This window comes from the organism of the source record quoted next, unplaced genomic scaffold, assembly GCF_019419815.1.
Source record: "Pyrus x bretschneideri cultivar Hongxiangsu unplaced genomic scaffold, Pyrus_bretschneideri_v1 Contig206, whole genome shotgun sequence".
NCBI lineage: Eukaryota > Viridiplantae > Streptophyta > Magnoliopsida > Rosales > Rosaceae > Pyrus > Pyrus x bretschneideri.
In genome coordinates, this window is record NW_025999509.1 from 26,712 (window position 1) to 40,483 (window position 13,772).

The window sequence follows — 13,772 nt, forward strand, 5'->3', positions numbered from 1 at the left end:
GCCTCACGTACACAACCCTTATGAAGGCTCCATCTTACTGCCATGTTTTTTTTTTTTTTTTTTTCACTTGTAATCTCTCGGAAATCAATGAACAAGCTTTGTTTTATTCACTGTATTGGGTTGCCTCCCAAGTAGCGCTTTCTTTTACGTCTTGTAGCCGGACGGTACCTCCGTTTAAGCTTGACTAGGTTCCATGGCATGGAGGGGTACCTCCTCCACGACATGCTCCTTAAATGTCTCGTAATAGGGCTTCAATCGATGCCCATTCACTTTGAATTCTTGCTGCGTCCTTGAACTTTTGATTTGCACTGCACCATGAGGGAACACATTAGTGACAATAAAAGGACCAACCCACTTAGAACGTAACTTACCGGGGAATAATCGAAGACGAGAATTGAATAACAACACTTTCTGCCCGATTGAGAAGGTTTTGCCTCTAATCATCTTGTCATGGACGGCCTTGGTCTTCTCCTTGTAAATCCGGGCATTCTCATACGCTTCATGCCTAATCTCTTCAAGCTCGCTCAATTGTAGCTTCCTATGGTTTCCAGCTGTGTCCACATCCATATTGAAGGTCTTGACCGCCCAATGTGCCTTGTGCTCAAGCTTTACGGGTAGATGGCACGGCTTGCCATAGACTAGCCGAAATGGGGACATACCAATGGGCATTTTGTACGCCATTCGATAGGCCCATAGTGCATCCTCCAAGCGCAAGCTCCAATCTTTTCTATTCGGCCCAACGGTATTTTCCAGGATTTGCTTGATTTCTCGATTTGAAACTTCGGCTTGGCCATTGGTTTGGGGGTGATAAGGTGTGGAAACCTTATGCATCACGTTGTACTTCTTGAGCAATGCTACAATGGTGCGATTTCAAAAATGAGTCCCACCATCGCTTATGAGCACTCGAGGCATCCCAAATCTAGAGAAAATGTTAGATTTTACAAAATCTGCAACAACTCTAGAATCGTTAGTTCGGGTGGCTTTAGCTTCCACCCACTTTGACACATAATCAACGGCAAGTAAAATGTACGTAAAACCAAAAGACATAGGGAATGGACCCATAAAATCAATACCCCAAACATCAAAAATTTCAACAACAAGGATTGGGGTTTGCGGCATTTGGTCTCTTTGGCCTATACTTCCGGTCTTTTGACATCTATCACATGTTAAGCAAAAAGCCCTAGCATCTCTAAACAATGTAGGCCAATAAAAACCACTTTCAAGAACCTTAAACGCTGTACGTTGTGTGCCAAAGTGTCCACCACATGCATATGTATGGCAAAAACTCAAAATGGAATTAAATTCAGATTCATGCACACAACGACGCACAATTTGGTCCGGGCATATTTTCCACAAATAAGGGTCATCCCAAACATAAAAACGTGCATCCTTTTTTAATTTATCACGTTGAGCCTTGCTTAAGGTGTTAGGAACTTGCTTAGACACCAAAAAATTAACTAAATCAGCATACCAAGGGTTACTTACCTCAACGGACAGAAGTTGTTCATCCGGAAACGTTTCTAAAATGGGAAGGTCTTCTTCTTCACACACCATTCGACTTAGGTGGTCAGCCACCACGTTCTCACTCCCTTTCTTGTCTCGAATTTCAATATCAAACTCTTGGAGAAGAAGCATCCATCTAATTAGCCGTGGTTTAGCCTCCTTTTTAGTGAATAAGTACCTAAGAGCTGCATGGTCAGAAAATAGAATCACTTTAGTGCCAAGTAAATATGAACGAAACTTATCTAAAGCAAACACAACGGCAAGAAGTTCTTTTTCCGTGGTAGAATAGTTTAGTTGAGCATCATTCAAGGTCCTAGAAGCATAGTAGATGGCGTGGGATTGCTTATTCTTCCTTTGACCCAAAACAGCCCCTATTGCATAATCGGATGCATCACACATGAGCTCAAAAGGCAACGTCCAATAAGGTGGAAGGATGATAGGTGCCGTGGTAAGCTTGTTCTTGAGAAGTTTGAATGCCTTCTCACACTCCTCGTTGAACTCAAACGTCACTTCTTTTTGCAGGAGACGACATAAGGGTTGTGCAATCTTGGAGAAATCTTTGATAAATCGCCTATAGAATCCTGCATGGCTAAGGAAAGAACGAACCTCTCTAACAGAAGTAGGAGAGGGTAAGTAACGTACAAGATCTATTTTAGACTTATCAACTTCAATTCCTTTTTCAGAGATGATATGACCCAAAACTATGCCTTGTTTAACCATAAAATGACATTTTTCCCAATTTAAAACAAGGTTAGTTTCCACGCATCTTTTCAAGATTAAAGTAAGATTATGCAAGCAATCATCAAATGAGTCCCCAAAGACACTAAAATCATCCATAAATACTTCAATTATCTTTTCAACATAATCTGAGAATATACTTATCATGCATCGTTGAAAAGTGGCTGGTGCATTGCATAAACCAAATGGCATACGACGATATGCAAAAGTACCAAATGGACAAGTAAAGGTGGTCTTTTCTTGATCATCCGGCGCTATGACAATTTGATTATATCCCGAATAACCATCAAGAAAGCAATAAAAAGAATGACCAGCTAACCTTTCAAGCATTTGATCAATGAATGGCAAAGGGAAGTGATCTTTCCTTGTTGCGGTATTTAGCTTCCTGTAATCAATACAGACACGCCAACCTGTTTGGATACGGGTTGACACAAGCTCATTCTCGGCATTCTTCACCACTGTCACTCCGGACTTCTTTGGAACACATTGCACCGGTGATACCCAACGGCTATCAGAGATCGGATAAATCACTCCACAATCAAGAAGTTTGATAATCTCATTTTTCACAACTTCCATCATTGGAGGGTTGAGCCGGCGCTGAGCCTCTCGAGTTGGTTTAGCCCCCTCCTCTAGAAGTATGCAATGCATGCACGTAGTCGGGCTAATTCCCCTAATATCGGCCAAAGTCCACCCAATGGCCGTCTTGTGCTCTTTCAACACTCGGATCAACTTCTCCTCCTCTATGGCCGTGAGTGATGAGGAGACAATGACGGGCAATGTCTCGTTGTCTCCCAGAAAGACGTACTTTAAATGATCGGGCACTGGTTTAAGCTCAAGTACGGGTGCCTGAATCACTGAGGGTAACAACTTATTAGTGGAAACTGAAATTGAAATTGGGTTAGAAGGCTTACCATGGTGTTGAGGTAGTGACTCAAGGGTAGCCACTATCTCGGCCTCCTCCATACTTCTAGGCACGGCAAAACCAGATTTTTGCCCAATTCCTTGTGCAATTGTTGTTTCAAGTGTATCCCTCTCCAAAGAATCGAGAAAATCCTGCGCCAAATCATCAATTATATCAATAGAAAAGCAAGAATGATCGTCCTTAGGAAATTTAATACTTTCAGAAAGATTGAAGTCAATGACTTCCCCATCAAATTCCATCGTTAAAGTTCCTTTAAACACATCTATCTTGGTGCGGGCTGTTTTCATGAAGGGTCTCCCTAATAGAATCGGCAATGGGGTGGAATGGGGTGAATCCTCCATGTCAAGCACGTAGAAATCCGCTGGAAAAATCAAGTTACCAACCTGCACCAAAACATCTTCCAAAACACCCTTTGGATATGCATTAGAACGATCGGCTAATTGAATTATCACACCATCATTTTTAAGCTCACCTAAGTTCATAGATGCATAAATAGAGTATGGCATAACATTAATCGAAGCCCCTAAGTCTAACATGCATTGTTCAAACTTAGTATTACCAATAACGCACGGAATTGTAAAACTACCCGGATCTTTGCATTTAGGGGGTAATTTCCTTTGTAACACAGCAGAGACATTTTCACTTACTTGAACCACCTCTTTGTTCGAAATCCTTCTCCTTGTTGTACAAAGTTCTTTTAAAAACTTAGCATACCTCGGGACTTGCTTAATCGCATCAAGGAGCGGGATATTAACTTGAACTTTCCGAAAGGTCTCTAGAATGTCCTTCTCGACTTCTTCCTTCTTTGATTGCCTAAACCTGCCAGGAAAAGGCACATTTAGTGAAATAGAACTCGAAAAAGTCGAATTGGGACTTACCTTGGTGGTTTGGGACGGTTTAGGAGGACTAGATGAATTCGGCAAGGTTTGGTTATCCTTGGCCGTGGGCTTTGCTCCCTGTGCTTCTTCTTTCAGCAACTTGTCCTCCTCGTCTTGACTTGATTTGGATGTATTTGAGTCCGTTCCAACCTGTTTACCACTTCTCAACATGATGGCCTTAGCGGTTTCAAATCCTCCCTTTGGGTTCATATCAGTTGAACTGGGCAATCTGCCTTGTTCTCTAATTTGCCCCATAAATTCGGCAATTTGACCCATTTGCTTCTCCAAATTGTCCACCCGTTTGTCTTGGATTTGTCTCTCCTTATTTTGAGTTTGTACTTCCTGCGTCAAAGTAGTAAGTAACTTAACAACTTAATCATTATCCAAAGACATACCTGAGGTTGTTGGGGCGGATTGCACTTGGTTTTGATTAGGGACGAATGGCTTTGTATAAAAGCCCGGTGGTTGCTGCCTAAATCCTCCTTGGGGTTGTTGACCTTGTTGGGGGTCTCGCCATTTGAAATTCGGATGATCACGCCAACCGGGATTGTAAGTATTAGAAAACGGATCCCCACGTGATTGGTATTGGTTGCCATATCCCATAGCAATGAGTGTTTCCCACCCTCCATTCTCGATCAATTGTGGGCACGTGTCCGTAGGGTGTCCTTGCATGGAGCATACGCCACAAGAAGCTACGGTTTTGACTTTTGGACCTTCCACCACCTGAGAAATCAACGTAGTAAGGTTAGCCATTTGATTTTGAAGTTCGGTTATGGCACTTACCTCATTGACTTGGTGTTGCCGTGGGGGGTCTCTTTGTCCAACACCTTCATATTGTTGTGCATTATGTGCTCGGTTGGCAATTAGAACTTTTGCAGCCCCCGGAGTTTTATCCACCAATGCACCTCCCGCCGAGGCATCAAGCATTTGGCGTTCCATGGGAAGGAGTCCTTCGTAGAAGTACTGAATGAGTAGCTCCTCCTTCATTTGATGTTGTGGACAAGAAGCAACAAGTGATTTAAAACGTTCATAATAAGACGGAAATGATTCACCTTGATTTTGCTGGATACCACTAATCCGTTTCCTCAAGAGAATGATTCTTGAAGTTTCTCCAAGAAAGCTCTTTTCATACTATCCCAAGATGTAACCGTTCCGGGTGCTAATTCGAAAAGCCAATCCTTCGCTTTTTCCAAAAGTGAGAATGGAAAAGCCTTCATCATCAGAATGTTCCCGTCGACATTTATGGGTGTCATGCTTGAACAAACAACCTCGAACTCCTTGAGATGCTTGTTGGGATCTTCCATGGAAAGCCCATGGTATTTCGGAATGTGGTGCAACAAGCTTGACTTCAACTCGAATTCATCGGTCTTGCCTTGGGCAGCCGCGGGGTATTGAATGCATAATGGTGCGGCATTGGCCAATCCCGAAGCGGAAAGCTCCTTGATTGTTCGGTTGTCTGCTGCCATGTCTTCTTCACCCACTGTTGTCTTGGGTTTCTCTTCTTCAGATTCAGAAACGGACTCGGAGCTTTCACTTGATTCGCTAGGTTCTGGGTTCTTTCTCTTCCGTCTCAATTCTCGTTCGAAATCGGCGTCAAAGACCGAGATAGGTTCACGAATCGGATGAGAACTCCAAGTCATAAACTAGTACCTAAAACAAGAAACAAAACAAGATTAAGAATTTGGAATAAAATAAAAACAAAAGAAAATAAAATAATCCAAGAGATTAGCAAAGTTGCTAATCCCCGGCAACGGCGCCAAAATTTGATGCGAGATTTATACGCACACAAATTAAACCCTCTTTTTGTCAATTGTAGTATAAGTATAAGTAGGGATCGTTCTGGACCAGGGATTAGGAGGGATTGTTAATCACTTGGATTTGACTCAAAAACGTAAAAATAAGTTTAAAACACTATACTAAACTCGAAGAATGCAAAACTAAAAATAAGAAAGATTAAGACTAAGACTTCAACGAAATAGGGGGGAATTGGATTTGGACGAATTTAAACTAAAATGGATACTTGGAAACAAAACAAATTGTAAATATGAATTTGACGGAAATGAATGGATGGGAAGCTTGCTAAGGGGTTCATCTCCACACATGTTATGCTTGCATAAAATGATTTCTAATTGCTTTTCAATAAACCATGAATTCTCAACACCCCGGGTTAATTAGGTCCGTTTAAATTAACCGTCAAGTTTTCCTTAAGTTAATGAATTGGATGATTGCATACGACAACCCAAAGCATTTCCCACAAGTTCCCTACATGAATTGCATAATAGAGATACAAGCAAGAATCATTAAGTTCTTGAAAACCATAAGTGTTGACGAGGCATTCGTTACTATGATTGCATGAAACTTATGCCAAGATTTTACTTAACGCGATTGTTTATAAGCAACCTTCACTACTTGTGAATATAAGTTCATAACTATTAGGTGAAACTTACTTATATTCTAGCGTCATATTTATGCATGAAAATTAAGCGTGCACTCTCAATAAACATACATAAATAGGTTATCAATCAAATAGTTAAACAAATTGAATCCCCAACTTATGAAACGCAATTAGAAGTAATCAAATCATATTGCAAGCATAAACATGTATTTTGAATCCCCCCTAGCCAAGGGGGGTTTAGTTCCTCATACGTACAAGATAAAGATAAGTAAATTTAAGCATTGAAATCGAGGAAAAGAAACACCTAAAAATTCCAACAACTCAAACTTGAATTGTATGAACGTTTAAGCACTCTTCACCTCTTCTTTGTTGTCGCACAAGGTCTAAGGATAGTGTTGGTGTGTATTGTGTATGGATGGGAATGGTTGGGTAGTGTTTTGGAGGGTTGGGGAGTAGTGGAAATAGAAGAGAAGAATGATAGAAATGGAATGGGGAGGCACGGCACCAAGGTTTCAGGATGTGTTTGTGTTGTGTTGTGTATGAATGGAGGTGTGGAAGGAATGACAAATTGAATGAGTGTTTTGTGGCTGCAATGGATGCTTATTTATAGGTGGATGAATGATGAAAAGAGGGAATATGACAGCTAGGAGAGGATGTGGCTGCCATCATGAAGAGTGAAGCTGGAAATGCAAAAAGGAAAATTGGAAATGGAAGGATGCACGGCAAGGGTGTGGATGTGTGCATGTGACTTTGTTTTGCATGTGAATTAAGGCTAAGGTGAATGATGAAGAATGATGTGGATTAAAGAGGGAAAATGTGGTGCAATGATGGTGTGGGAATGGAATAATGTGGTTGCAATGATGGTGTGCAATGCTGGAATTGAAAGGATACACGGCAAGGGTGTGGATGTGTGCATGTGACTTTGTTTTGCATGTGCATTAAGGCTAAGGTGAATGATGAAGAATGATGTGGATTAAAGAGGGAAAATGTGGTGTAATGATGGTGTGGGAATGGAATAATGTGGCTGCAATGATGGTGTGCAATGCTAGAATTGAAAGGATGCACGGCAAGGGTGTGTTTGGTGATGAGTGCATGTGTTGGCAGATTTTTGCATGGCTTTGATGGATTGTTTTGATTGGGCTAGGCCCTTTGCATGGCTCAAAGGATTGTTTGATTGGGTTAGGCCCTTTGTTTTATATCCTAAGTGCATACAAGGCCTCCAATTTCGTCCATCCTCTTGGCTCCATGGTTAAGCTATCCAATCCATGCCCAAAAACGCTACAAATAGCCTCAAAATGCACTTCCTTGCTCCCTTTGCCATTAGGACCTAAAAACAAACGAAAATAGCTTAAACTACTAAAACAACTATGAATTAACAACATAAATGCACGAAAACAAGCTAAGTAAGTCGCCTAAATATGCTTCTATCAGTAGCCATGGCAAGGCCACCAAGCCATGGCCTAAATGCCAACATTGTTGGAAGTATGCCCACAAAGCCACTCATTTGATGTAATAGCTTTTGGAATACTTATTGTGTTAAACTATTATATGTTTAATGAAGGGCAAAGCTTATTGTTAATCACTATTTATTGTATTATGTGTTTAAGCAATAAGGGAATCCAAGGAATGTATTTAATCTAAAAGAGAAGTGATCTAAGTAAGTTAGAATAATAAGACCTTTCTCTTATGTTCATTCCTAAAATGTTCCTAGTCATAGGATTGTCAATTGGGCATTAACAATCTGATAAGGTTAGTATATGTTATGTTAATTCAAGTGTGAGTATGACTAGTCTCAAGTCATTTAGTGTTGGACACTGAGACAAAAACATAGGTGCTCAAAATGGTAATCGAGTACACTGAACTATGATCAAAAGAGAGTTCGAACATGCATGTCATGTAAGAACTCGTAAGTTGCAATATGCAAAGTAGTCATTTGACTTGAGGCATCATAGATGTCTAATGGTTAGGTCCTTGATCTTTGATCATGTCAAAGGCATCCCATCGAGAGTGTCCATGACATTGTTGGGGTCAAGCTATCTAGTCATGTAGGCATATGAATGCACAACAAGGGATCTCTAACCTTCAATGGTGGAGAGAGAATACTCTAAGATATGATTCGGGAGTCTTTGGCCAAAAGCATATGAATATGACTTAGGAAGTTTATTCCAAATCGTATTGGATAGTAGACATGAAACAAACTATCACTTAAACAATGTGATTAATAGTATTGTATTAGAGAAGGACCATATTGGATTGTAATTGTAACTGGATAGGTTCTCCAACCACTTCTACTTAGCTTGGGTAGCTACGACATACTGCTAGGTGTCACTCATGGTTTGTGGAAGCCCTGAAGATTAGCAAACACTAATCTTCATCAAAGGGAGATTTGAAATGTAGTTTCAATTCACAATTGATCGTTAAGAGTAATAATTGCCCACTGCCTTGCTAATAGGAACCTAATGGATTGTACACCGAGTAAGGATCAAAATGAAGAAATATAAATTTGATGGATGGATAAGCAATTAAATGGTTTAATTGAGATTGGTCAAGATTGATTAATAAGTTAATTAATTATACGAAAGGTTTGTATTGGACTTTTAAGTTAGTTTCAAGTCTTGGGGCCCAAAAGGATTTTGGTCCACAAGGACCATTATGTTTAAGTTGTTGATGCGAGAATTATACGCACACAAATTAAACCCTCTTTTTATCAATTGTAGTAAGTATGTAAGTAGGGATCGTTCTTAACCGGGGATTAGGAGGGATTGCAAATCACTAGGAAACTGACTCAAAAACGTAAAATAAAGTTTAAAACACTAAACTAAACTCAAAGAATGCGAAACTAAACGCTTAAAATACTAAAACAAACCAAAAGACTCAAACATCACCCAAAACACTCAAAACTGCCTTAAAAACACTTTCTGGGCAGTTTTGAGCACTTTGGTGAATTTGGACGAATTTGTATAACAAATTGAATCAAAACACTTATAAACACAAACTAAAACACTTTCTAACTAATTTGGACATTAAAGTAAGGGGGGATTGAGTTTTGGACGAAATTAAACTAATTGCACAGATTCTAATTAAAACAGATTGTAAGTATGAATGTGATGGATTGCTAGCTAAGGGGTTCATCTCCATACATGTTACACTTGCATAATAAAACGATTTCCAATTGCGTTTCAATAAACCATTAATTCTCAACACCCCAAGTTAACCGTGATGCACTAATTAACCTTCAAATCTTCCTAACGTTATTGAATTGGATGATTGCATACGACAACCCAAAACATTCCCCACAAGTCCCCTACATGATTGCATAATAGAGATACAAGCAAGAATCATTACGCTCTATGAAAATTATAAGTGTTAACGAGGCATTCATTACTATGATTGCATGAAACTTATGCCAAGAATTCGTTTAACGCGATTGTTTATAAGCAACCTCCACTACTTGTGAATATAAGTTCGTAACTATTAGGTGAAACTCACTTATATTCTAGCGTCATATTCATGCATGAAAATTAAGTGTGCACTCTCAATAAACATACATAAATAAGTTATCAATCAAATAGTTAAACAAATTGAATCCACAACTTATGAAACGCAATTAGAAGTAATCAAATCAAAATGCAAGCATAAACATATATTTCGAATCCCCCCCTAGCCAAGGGGGGTTTAGTTCCTCATACGTACAAAGCAAAAGGACTTGAAATTAAACATTGAATTCAAAGGAAAAGAAACACCTAAACATTCCAACAACTCAAACTTGAATTGTATGAACGTTTAGGCCTGCTTCTCTTCCTCTTTGTTGTAGCACAAGGTCTAAGGTTAGTTTGATGGTGTGAATGGTTTGGGGAGTGGTGAAAATGGAAGGGGGAGGCCACGGCAATGGGATGATTTCTGGTGGTGTTTGGATTGGTAGGGAGACTCACGGCACAAAGGGCTCTCTTTGGTGAATTTCTGAAAATGGAAGAATGAATGTTTTGTGGCTGCAATGGATGCTTATTTATAGGTGAAAAAGAGGGAATATGACAGCTAGGTTATGATGATGAATGCATGTGCAAAGTTGGTTGAATGATTATGAGTGCATGTGGCTGATTTATGAAGGGAATGCATGTGGATTAAAGTGGAATGACAGCTAGGTTATGATGATGAATGCATGTGCAAAGTTGGTTGAATGATTATGAAGCATGTGGGTGGAAATGCATGTGGAATGGCTGTTTTATTTGTTGGGAAAGCATGTGAATTAAAGCTAGGGTGAATGATGATGATGAGAGAGCATGTGGGTGCAGCTATGGTGGGAATTTTGGGCAGAAAATATCCTAAGGCTTTATTACTTAGTTTAGGAAAGGATGTAACTCATTTGATTAGGAATCCTCTTCAATTTCGTCTATTCCTTTTGCTCCAAACGTAAGCTATCCATTCCAAGCCCAATTTTGCTCCAAAATGCTCCAAAATGCACCTTTTTGCTTCCTTAGCCATATGAACCTAGAAACACACGAAAATGGCATAAAGGACTAAAATAACTAAAGAAACACAACGTAAATGCACGAGAACAAGCCAATTAAGTCGCATAAATATGCTCCTATCAGTTGTCTGACAACTAAAACAAAAGGAACTTTATAGCTTTACAACTTCAAGGGTTTTCTTTGAGGAAAAAGAGCAAAACTCTTTCTCCTTTTGTCTTCCAAAGAGGCCGGCCACACTTAGAGAAAAATAGCTAGCAACATTCCTTCCTCTAAGTCATCCATTTCATCTTAACACCTTATCCTTGGTGTGGAGATTTAGAGACACCAAACTTTTGGTGTTCTTGGAGTTCTTCTCCTCAAATCCTCAAGGAGCAAAGGAGAAGCAAATAAGAAACTAAAGGAGGTGACTTGAAGGCCCTCCACTTGGGTGAATCCCTGTGTAAACAAAGATGAGCTTTAAGGGTAATGAAACTCAAACTCTCTTTCTCTTTAATTTGTTAAAGAGTCTTTTGGTTCACCATTCACTAGGCTTTGAAAGTAATGGGTTTTTAGAATTGTTTTTTAGTGCATGCCTACTCTAAAGTGTTATTAGCTTGCTTATGTGTTCAAATGTTCTCACATGTTCTTAGTTAGGACAAATTTTTCATTTAAGCATCACTGCGCTTGTAGCGCCCTAGCCCTCAAAACCCTGGGCAGGAGGCCCATGTCTACTTCTTGGACCATGGGCAGGCAGCCAGAGCTTGGCAGCTGCCACAGCAAACTTAGGGCAGGAAGCCCAGCCCACAACAATAGTAAGCCTGGGTGCACAACAGGCCCAGGAGAGCTTAGGTGAGTTGGCCCAGTCAGTAGGAACAGCCCACAGGCAGGTGGCCCAGGCCCAACTCGCTGCGAGCTGAGCCCAACCCACTACAAGTTGAGCCCAAGTTCACGAGGAGCAAGTCGTAGCCTAGTTTCAGCCAGCCCAGGCACGATCCCAGCATGCCTCGCATATGCTCCAACTACCCAACCGAGTTGGCCAGTCCTGCGACCCACTCCGACGACTCGGTCTGCGGCCCAATCTAATCCGAGGCCACCTCCGACGATCTAGATTTTCACCACCGATCCTGCGATCAATGTAGGGTTATTTTCACTCCATTTTTTTGCAGGAATGCCTGCTTTAGGCCCAAGCTTTGTACCTGCAGTCCATTACATTTCCACCAGACATGGAAACGCCCATTATCCATACTCTTCCAATCTAGATGGTGAACACTACATGCCTCAGCTGGTCGCCAATTTCATAAACGCCCTCGCGCAGTAGACCATTTTGGCGAACCAGCTCATTAAGCCCATTGAGACACAGCGTGCCCTAGACGAGGTGTTCCGAAGTAGGACAAGGGTGGAAAAACGTGGTTTATTCTAGTGACGTCCCAACAAAAAGCTACTTAGCCCGCCATAAACCATGTGTTTAGGTAGTGTGCACTCTCGTTTGGGCCCTCGGGAAAATGTCTTCTCCCACTTTAGTTGGGCAGAGAAGTGTTCATTCTCAACTCGACTCATGAGTTAGTGTGCATTCGAGGTTGGGTCTACACTCCAATGAGCAGTCACGACATTCCAGATGAAGCATCCACACGAGGCTAGGCCCACAAGTTCATCCTCCTATAAGGCACCAGAGTAGGCAGCCACATGCCGGAATGAACCGAGGAATGCACGAGAACAGTCTAGCTCACGTTCCATTGGTAGCCCCTACCAAACGTGATGGCGAGCATCACAAAATAAACCATGTGCATTGCGACCATAGCACAGACGAGCAGGATATATCGAAGAGCAACATGGACCATCATGTCAACATCGAGGGCAGTTGGAGGCTCCGCAGCCCCACGAGCAGCTGCGTGGATTCCAGCGCATTGAGACTACTGACGATGCCCTTCAGAGAGATGTGGCCAACATGAGTAGGTCACCGTTTATAGACGAGATCGAGCAGACATAGCCACCACAGAAGTTTAGCCCGCCACATTTCCCTTTGTTCAAAGGAGATGAAAATCTGGACAAGCACCTGATGCACTACCAAAGCGCCATGACCCTATACGACAACAATGACGCTTCCATGTCCAAGATCTTTGCCATGATGCTCCAAGGTGAGGCCCAAGATTGGTTCCACACCCTGCCCCCATGGTCAATCTGGAACTTCAACGAACTTTCCTTAGTTTTCGCTAAGGAATACTCATTCTACCGCTTGATCAAGAAGAAGTCTGACCACCTCTTCAACATGAAGAATGAACCGAATGAGTCACTCTGTATGTATGCCAAGAGGTTCAAAGTGGAGAAGGCGAAAATTATCAGATGCGATGATAGCATTGCAAGCTCAGCCTTTCAAAAGGGGCTCCCAGCAGATCACCTATTTTTCAGAGTGTTGATTATGGGCCAGAACTTGACCTTGGCAGATTCTTATGCTTTTGCAGAAAAGCATTCCCTTTGGGATGAAGCCAAGTGCTCCCAGAAGCTGCTTGAGCAGTCACGCAAAGACGCTGAGCCAACTTAGAAGAAAGTAGGCGATAAACCGCTCAATGACAAAAATAAGCCAGGAAGCAGATGCATGGACTGATCAACTAGATCTTTCATTACCTTAAGGAAAAGTCGTGGTTCAAGATGTCGTAACCCATGAGGGGAGACACCTCTAAGATGGACCAGACGAAGTACTGCACATTCTAAAGAGTTCCGGGGCACGCAACCAACGACTGTATCACATACATAAAGGACCTTGAGAAGCTCGTGAAGGAAGGTAAGCGCGACCAGTATGTCTATAAACCAGCTGCCCAACCAAGGTGACAAGCAGATTGTCCGAATCAACGGCATCGTTGCTGAATCCGAGCATCTGGGGGCCACCAACA